This window comes from Pteropus alecto, unplaced genomic scaffold, assembly GCF_000325575.1.
Source record: "Pteropus alecto unplaced genomic scaffold, ASM32557v1 scaffold3, whole genome shotgun sequence".
NCBI classification, from domain to species: Eukaryota; Metazoa; Chordata; class Mammalia; order Chiroptera; family Pteropodidae; genus Pteropus; species Pteropus alecto.
This window is the reverse complement of record NW_006442484.1, coordinates 1,429,893-1,437,322: the sequence shown is the minus strand read 5'-3', so window position 1 is coordinate 1,437,322 and position 7,430 is coordinate 1,429,893.

The window sequence follows — 7,430 nt, the reverse complement described above, 5'->3', positions numbered from 1 at the left end:
CTGTCTCTTATGAGGACACTCGTAATTGGATTTCAAGCCTCCTTGGGTAATCTAGGATAATCTCATCTCAAACTGCCTGCTTTTATTTAACTATATTCACAAAAACCCCTTTTTCCAAAAAGGCCACATTCAAAGGATCTGGGACACAAACATATTTTCGGGGGGGCCACCATTCAAGCTACTACATAGAACTTAAGAGGAAGGATTGAAGTCACTGTCTCTCTTAAGCATTAAAAAAACAAACATCTCAAGTGTGGATGTTTGATGGTTGATGATAAACAGATTATTTTCACACATTGGGCACAGCAGGGGTGTGATGTATTTGGGCCTTATTTGATTTCAACCCTGCAGTTTAAAAAACACAGGAGCCCACACTCCATCCCAGACTGAATGAGAATCTGCAGGAGATGGGGCTTGGCTGTCCATTTTTTCAAAGCTTTCCTGGTGATTCTAATATGAGCCAGGGTTATGAACTAGGAGAGAGGGGAAAGGTTGTGGGCACAGAATTTTTTATGAGTCTCCCAGCCCACTCTGAGAGCAAGCAGAAGAGTGGCTTGTCCCCCTTCGAGCCCACTGACCCAAGTAGAAATGCCACCATGCCCAGTCATCAGGCATTTCTCAGCACTGGAGGGCAAGAGACGTGCCCTAGGACCCGCCCCCTCCAGAGCAGGGACGGTCAGGGACATAATGGAGTAGATTTCCTTGACTTCTCACCGCCAGTGTCTGAGCAATCTCCCAGACACAGGTACATTCCTCCCACACGTAAGTCCGTGACCACAAGTGAATCACACCCCTTTCTAGATCCTCCTCCCCAAACAGGTGTATCCCACCCAGCTCACAGTGATCCTGCTAAAAACTGTTTTCCTGAAGGTGCTCTCCCAGAAGAAAATCACATCTGTATGTAATCAAACTCGATCAGATGAGAAAGAAGAGTCAACTCATCAGAGTTATTAGATTTGCATTGCAAGGAAAATTAGGTCTGCATCTCCCTGAAACAAATATACACTCTCAGTCATATAATAGAAAAATGCATCAAACAGCATCTAAAATGAAGTATTAATATGCCTCATTTGTTTTCAATACTGCTTTTTTACATGAGTGACATCAAAGGAAGCACCACTTAAACAGAAATGGCACCAAACTGACCTGCCTTTGAAAGGGAACAAGTAACTCACTGTCCTGTAATCACTTCTTGGATCCATTGAAACGGTCACTCCAAGTGACTCCTTGGGCTTCATACCAATCAGTCTCAAAGCTACAGGCAAAGCCCGAGAGGACAATGTCCCATTGTTCAGAATAAGAAAAAGATGATTAGATAATTCTCGAGGTCATTCTGACTTAGCAAAAGAGAAAAGTGAAGACAAAATAAAAAATACTCACTCTTTCATGTCGGTTTTGGGTTGGGGGAGGGAGAGGGGGCGTCCAGAACAGGATTCTGTGGGATGGTGACTCCGGACTCAAACGCTCACAGAGCAGGGCGTTAACTAAAGAACATGATGCTTCTTTTTCTTTTCTCTCAGAATCACCGCCTTCCATAAGGTAATAAAAGAATAGTCTATTTATATTGTGCTAAGAAAATAACACAAATAGTAAGTCATGATGTGGTAGTCGTTACTTATACCTTCCAGATTTCCCTAGATCTTCTCTTGGGCCCATGACCCTGAAGTAGGGTATGACCATGTCACTTGCTTTGGCCAATAAAATGGTGAGAGAAGTGACATGTGTAACTTCTGGGCCATAGCGTTTAAGGACCTGTGCGTGATTTGCTGCTCTCTCCCACGTCCTCAGTGGCCAGCGGCACCCCAGATAGTGGTGGCCCCACCAGCCTGGCTCCCAGAACGAGGGCATGAGAGGCAATATCACTCGGTCAATCCACAGTGGAAATGTATCACGCATGAGAAATGAACCTCAGCTGTTAGATGTCACTACGATTTGGGGGTGCTGTTACCGTATCCTCACCCAGCCCAATCAGATCTGAATATGTGACATGAAAAGAAAAAGGTTCAGTTTTATAAAATTCAAGTCAACTATGAAATAGCATTTTTATACCTATCAAATTAGCAAAAAAGAAATAAAACGATAAAAATCTGATGCTAGGAATACTTGGGGTAGAAAAACATTACTGACAACTATATAACTTGATACCAGATCTCTGGAGCATTATCTAGTGCTACCTAACAAGAATCAAAAAATATTCACTCCCTTAACCCAATCATTCCTTTCCGGGAATTTATTCTTATGGAAATAATCCCAAGGAGCTGTTGAAAATTAACTACAGAGCTGTTTACAGCAGTTCTGTTCATAATGGCCCAAAACAGGAAAAATCAAAATGCCTGACAATTAGGTAAGGTTAATAAACTATAGCAAATCACATATTTAATATGTAAATTACTAAAACCAGTGGAACAGTGACTATGACATAAAGTTCAGTGAAAAAGTATCCCCTTCTGCATGCTAACTATAACCACACAGACCTTTAGCTCCAATGGAAGAAACAGCTCTTTCCACTAGAATATACGCCCCACGTGGGCAGGATTTTTCTGAGTCCTGTTCCCTACCACATCCCAGGGGCCTGGAGGCCTGGCACAGGGAAGATAGTCTGGCATATGTTCTGTTGTGGTAATTAACTAATTAATTCATCTATATAAAAACCTCCAAAGCCAAGTATAATGTGAATGTCCCCAATTGATAACTAGAAAAAAAAATGAGTTTTTGAGAGGTTTTTTTATTTGGTTGGTTTTTGGAGGGTTTTGTTTTTGTTTTTGGTTTTTTTGGCACATTTTTCTAGAACGTTTCAGCTTTTTTAAGGACTCTCTCTGAAAGGATGCCTAACTCCTCAGTTCTCCTCCACACAGTCCCTCCTGTGAAGTGTTTCTTCTGTAATCTTCACAGTGGGGGGAAGGCTGAGAGGTACACAGAGACTTAGAAACCAGGCGTGGGGCAGGAGGAAGCCATATCGGGGCTCCGTTTCTCTTGTCTGAGTTCCGATCCTGGCTCCAGTAGCCCCTCAGGGCCCAGACAGAAGGATGACGTCTTGGGTGAGAACATCAATGTAAGAAAACATGTAAACTATACGAAGAGTTAGATGAACGTTGGGGATTCGGCTTCCTCCTCTACCTGCTTCCTAGGATGCTTATAAGAAGCCGAAGAGAAGGTCTGCGTATACTATATAGCCAGGGCTGCGTATACTATAAAGCCCTTTGACAAGACTCACGTTGGGAGGGAATCGGGGGGGCAGGGCGGTGGCGAGAGCGCATGGAAAAACTTATTGGGGTGGCTGTGGCCGCTGTGAGCTCAGATCCCCCGTTTCCTCCCTAAAGCTTAGCGTGGAGGAGGGAGACAGCTGCTTCGATGTCCACGGCCTATTGGTTGGTCCAAACACAGGTCTCCTTCCCGCCAGCCCCTGCACCTCCAGCAGCACCTGCAAAGCCGGCCCACGCCCAGGAGACATCAGTGAAGGCTGCTGGAAACTGGGAGATCAGCCAAAGCTTCATCCATCAGAGCAGCTCAGGCAACACCCAAGGGAGATGAGTCCCAGATGCTCCCCGTATTAGTTATCTAGCGCCATGTAACAAATCATCCCAAAACTTAGTGGCTGGAAACAATACACATTGATCATTTTATAATTTCTGTCCGTCAGAATTCCAGATGTGGCTTAGCTCAGTGCCTCTGGCTTAGGGGTCTCTCAGGAGATTTTAGTCAAACTGTCAGCCAGAGCTGCAGTTTTATCCAAAGGCTTGGTTGGAGTGGAGGGGATCCATTTTCAAGCTCACTCATGTTGCTTAAAAATGTCCTTCTTGACACACGGACCTCTCCATAGAGCTGCCTTACAACATGGCAGCTGGATTCTCCAAGGATGAGTGATCCAAAGGAGAGTGAGCACCCAAGATGGAAGACGCAATCTTTTTTTTATAACTTAATCTCAAAAGTGACATCTCATCACTTCTGCCCTATTCTATTTGTTAAAGGAGAATCGATAAGTCCAGCACACACTCCAGAAGGGATTACACAAAGGCACAAATACCAGGAGGCAGGGATCATTGGAGTACATCCCGGAGGCTGCCTACTACCCTCCCTCTGCCCCACATTCACCCCATACATAGTGGTGTTTACGCCTCGGCCAGAAGCTATGCCACCTACCACGCTCAACACGCTGCAGATCCAGTCCTGTGCCCAGAATGCTCCACAATGGTTTAGAAAACTGGAAAGATCTCATCAGGTCGACTTACAAGAAGAACCACCTGGAAACCCACAGCCCAGATTCACCCCACTTCTCATACTATCTCAGTCGATTCAGGCTGATATAACAAAAATACCATACATGGGGCGGCTTATAAACGATAATTTATTTCTCATAGTTTTGGAGACTGGAAGTCTAAGATCAAGGTGCCAGCAGGTCTGGTATCTGGTGAAAGCCCACTTCCTAGATGACCGTCTTCTTGCTGTGCCCTCATGTGACAAAGGGGCGAGAGGGTTCTCTGGGGTCTCTCGTCTAAGTCCCCACTCATGAGTCTCCACCTCCATGACCTAACCCCCTTCCGGCTAATCCACCTCTAAATACCACCACAGTGGCCATTAGGTTTCAATATAGGAATTTTGAGGAGACGCAAACATATAGCAAACACACACCAACTTAAAACAAAATGATGAACTTGTTACGGCACAATTTTTAGTGGTCAAGGGTGTACTCTCTGGTGCCAGGCCGTCTGGGCTACAGTCTTGATTCTACCCCTTAATGATTGTGTGACCTCGGCCGAGGTTCTCACCCTCTCTGAGTCCGTTTCCTCATCTGTACAATGGTACCTACCTCATAGGACCGTACTGAGGATTAGAGGAAGCATAGGTAAAACACTTAGAACAGTGCTTGGCATCCAGCAAACTCTCAATAAATGCGAATCGTCGACTCATCCTGTTCGTCATGGGCAATTTCAACAAGATCATCTATGTTGACAAAGGGGTTGAGGCTGATCATTTTGCCCGAACTTCCCTCTCAGCAGCCGTGGACTTCTGAATATGGTCTTCAAGCAGTTTTCAACAGAAGAAAAATTTCCACAGAAGGCCAAGCTCCATGCACTGCACGTAAACGCTTGGCCGTCTGGCTTTGCTTGGGCCACCATGAGCCATGAAAGCAGCAGGAACACGATAGTTTGCTTTCTGTCTCTGCTAATAAACAGAATAGACGTGGCCTGGATGCTTCCCACTGCAGGCCGTCTTCAGGAGGCATGACGCCCCACAACTCTGTGCTCCCAGTGGACGCGATCCCCATAAATCAGGCCACCGATTCCAACCCCCAAACCTGCAGCAGAGGAGTTCGTGGCAGCAAGCGTTTCTCTTGTTAGCTTATGACTTTTTGTCTAATTATTTAGTCCTACAACTCAACTGGTTGCAACTAGAGAAGTGATGATTTTAGCTGTGATTTCTCGTGCAAGCCGAGCGTAGGTCTCCTGTCCGTGTCCCTTGGTGAATTTGAAAGCGAGAGCAGCAGATTGTGGTAAATCTCTCACAGTGGACTCCGGTCCCGCAGACAAAGCCAAGTAGAGAATTCCCAAACCAAGGGCAGACGAGAGCTGGGACAGACAAGGGGGCACGAATAGCTCCTGGCACCACTTGTCACGGAGCCCACTGACAGCACCGAGCACTGTGACCACCTCGACGTGGGCTCAGCTCCTCAGGGGCAATGAGCCCGGCCCCCAGCAATCCTGCTGCTCCATGTCACAGGGGCTGCATCACGGCCGAAGCTCTGCCTCTTCATCTTTCGAGAAGCATGTTCACTGCCCTTGCTTCTCATTCTTTCCGAGAAATACGTTTCCTCTTTTGTCCCTGTGTTCCCTGCTCCTCAGACTTGGGTGTCTGCAAATCAGCTGGATGGCCTGAAAAAAAATACCTTTTTGCTCCGCATCCCGTTGCTGGCTAAGCGAGCTCAGCCAAGTCCCCTCGCAGGTTTTAGTCCTGTGCTTCTGATTCTCTAAGTGGATGGCTGTAGGTCACAAGCTCCCTGCTGCCCACCGCTCATCAGAGAGTAGGACATCCCTGTGCCCCACAGTCTGCTCGCACATCCTCCCTCCTCTCCACCCCACGAGCCCAGGACCTGAGTGGGATGGGACAGGCCCCTTGAGTCCCTCCCCCAGTGGCTGGGGGAATGAGCCTGGTTTGAAGACCCCAGCATGGAGGGAGACAGTTTGTCAAAAAAAAAAAGTGAGTATATAAATTAAGATGCTCTTACAGGAAACATGCTCGGCAATGAAGCTTAAATCTGCGGAGTGTGTGTGTGTGTGTGTGGTGTGTGTAGGGTGGGGGGATGTTTATTGCTAGATCTACTTTTTCAACAACAGTTGATACTAGGATAAAAGGTTTTTGTTGGCATCAGAAAAGCAAATCACTATACAGGACGTTTTGGAAGACGCTGGTGAAACTTGAACATGGGCTATATATTACATAGTAGCATTGTATAAGCGTTAACTTTTCTGAGCATTAATCCCAGTGATTACACTAGGATTCTGAAAACGACTGTCCATATTCTTAGCATTCAGAGGATGAAGGGTCATGGTGTCTACAACTCATTGTCTAACGCTTCAGTAAATGATGAAAATAGTAGGTCCACGTACAGAGAGAGCTAAGAGCACACGTGGCTGTGCCGACCACAGGCAAACACAGGTCCGGGCCAGACGGATGTCCATAATTTTTCTGTTAATTAAGTTAACCCTCCCTCTGGTTTCAACACATCATGATAAGGGCCAAGAAGCTGAGCCGGCCTGGCACAGCTGTGTTTCGCTGGAGTGACGCCAGGGAGGGAGACCCTCGGCTGGGGAGAAAGGCAGGCCGCCATGACTGAAGGCCACCCAAACATAGCGGGCCACCGAGAGGGGCAGCCCCTCAGCCCTGGAGGTTGGGGGGCTTCTTCCCAGGGGCATCTAATCTGACTCTTCCTAGTTCCAAACAGGGCTGCCACTCAGGCCAACCGCCTTCCTCCGCCCCCCGACAAGCATTAGCCCTTTCTCTCCTTCCTAAACCTCTGCTTGGCATTTCCGTTTTTGATCAGCGTTAGATCAGCACTGGACTGGGCTGCCCCCAGGAGGCAGGAGAGCTGGCCCCTTGGCCACCTGTGCCACATGGCCGTGAGTCAACACCACCACTCGACAGATGTCACAGACCCAAGACCTGTTCAAAGGGATTAGACAACCACAGGTCTTTTGAATGTCATTGCCTGTCTCGAATCATTGTGATTGCTCCTGTAAGGAAACATCATTACGGTCACAAAAGAGTGGGCATCTGCCACCACCTTGTACCCCAGTCATCTCGGATGGAGTAGGGGCTGGGGGACGGCCCGCACACGGAGGGTTTGGAGGCCAAAGCCGCGCCTCACCTGGCTTTTCCCAAACCTTATGCTCCTCCTCCTACAGCCCCCCGTGCAGCTCAGGAATCTGCCATCC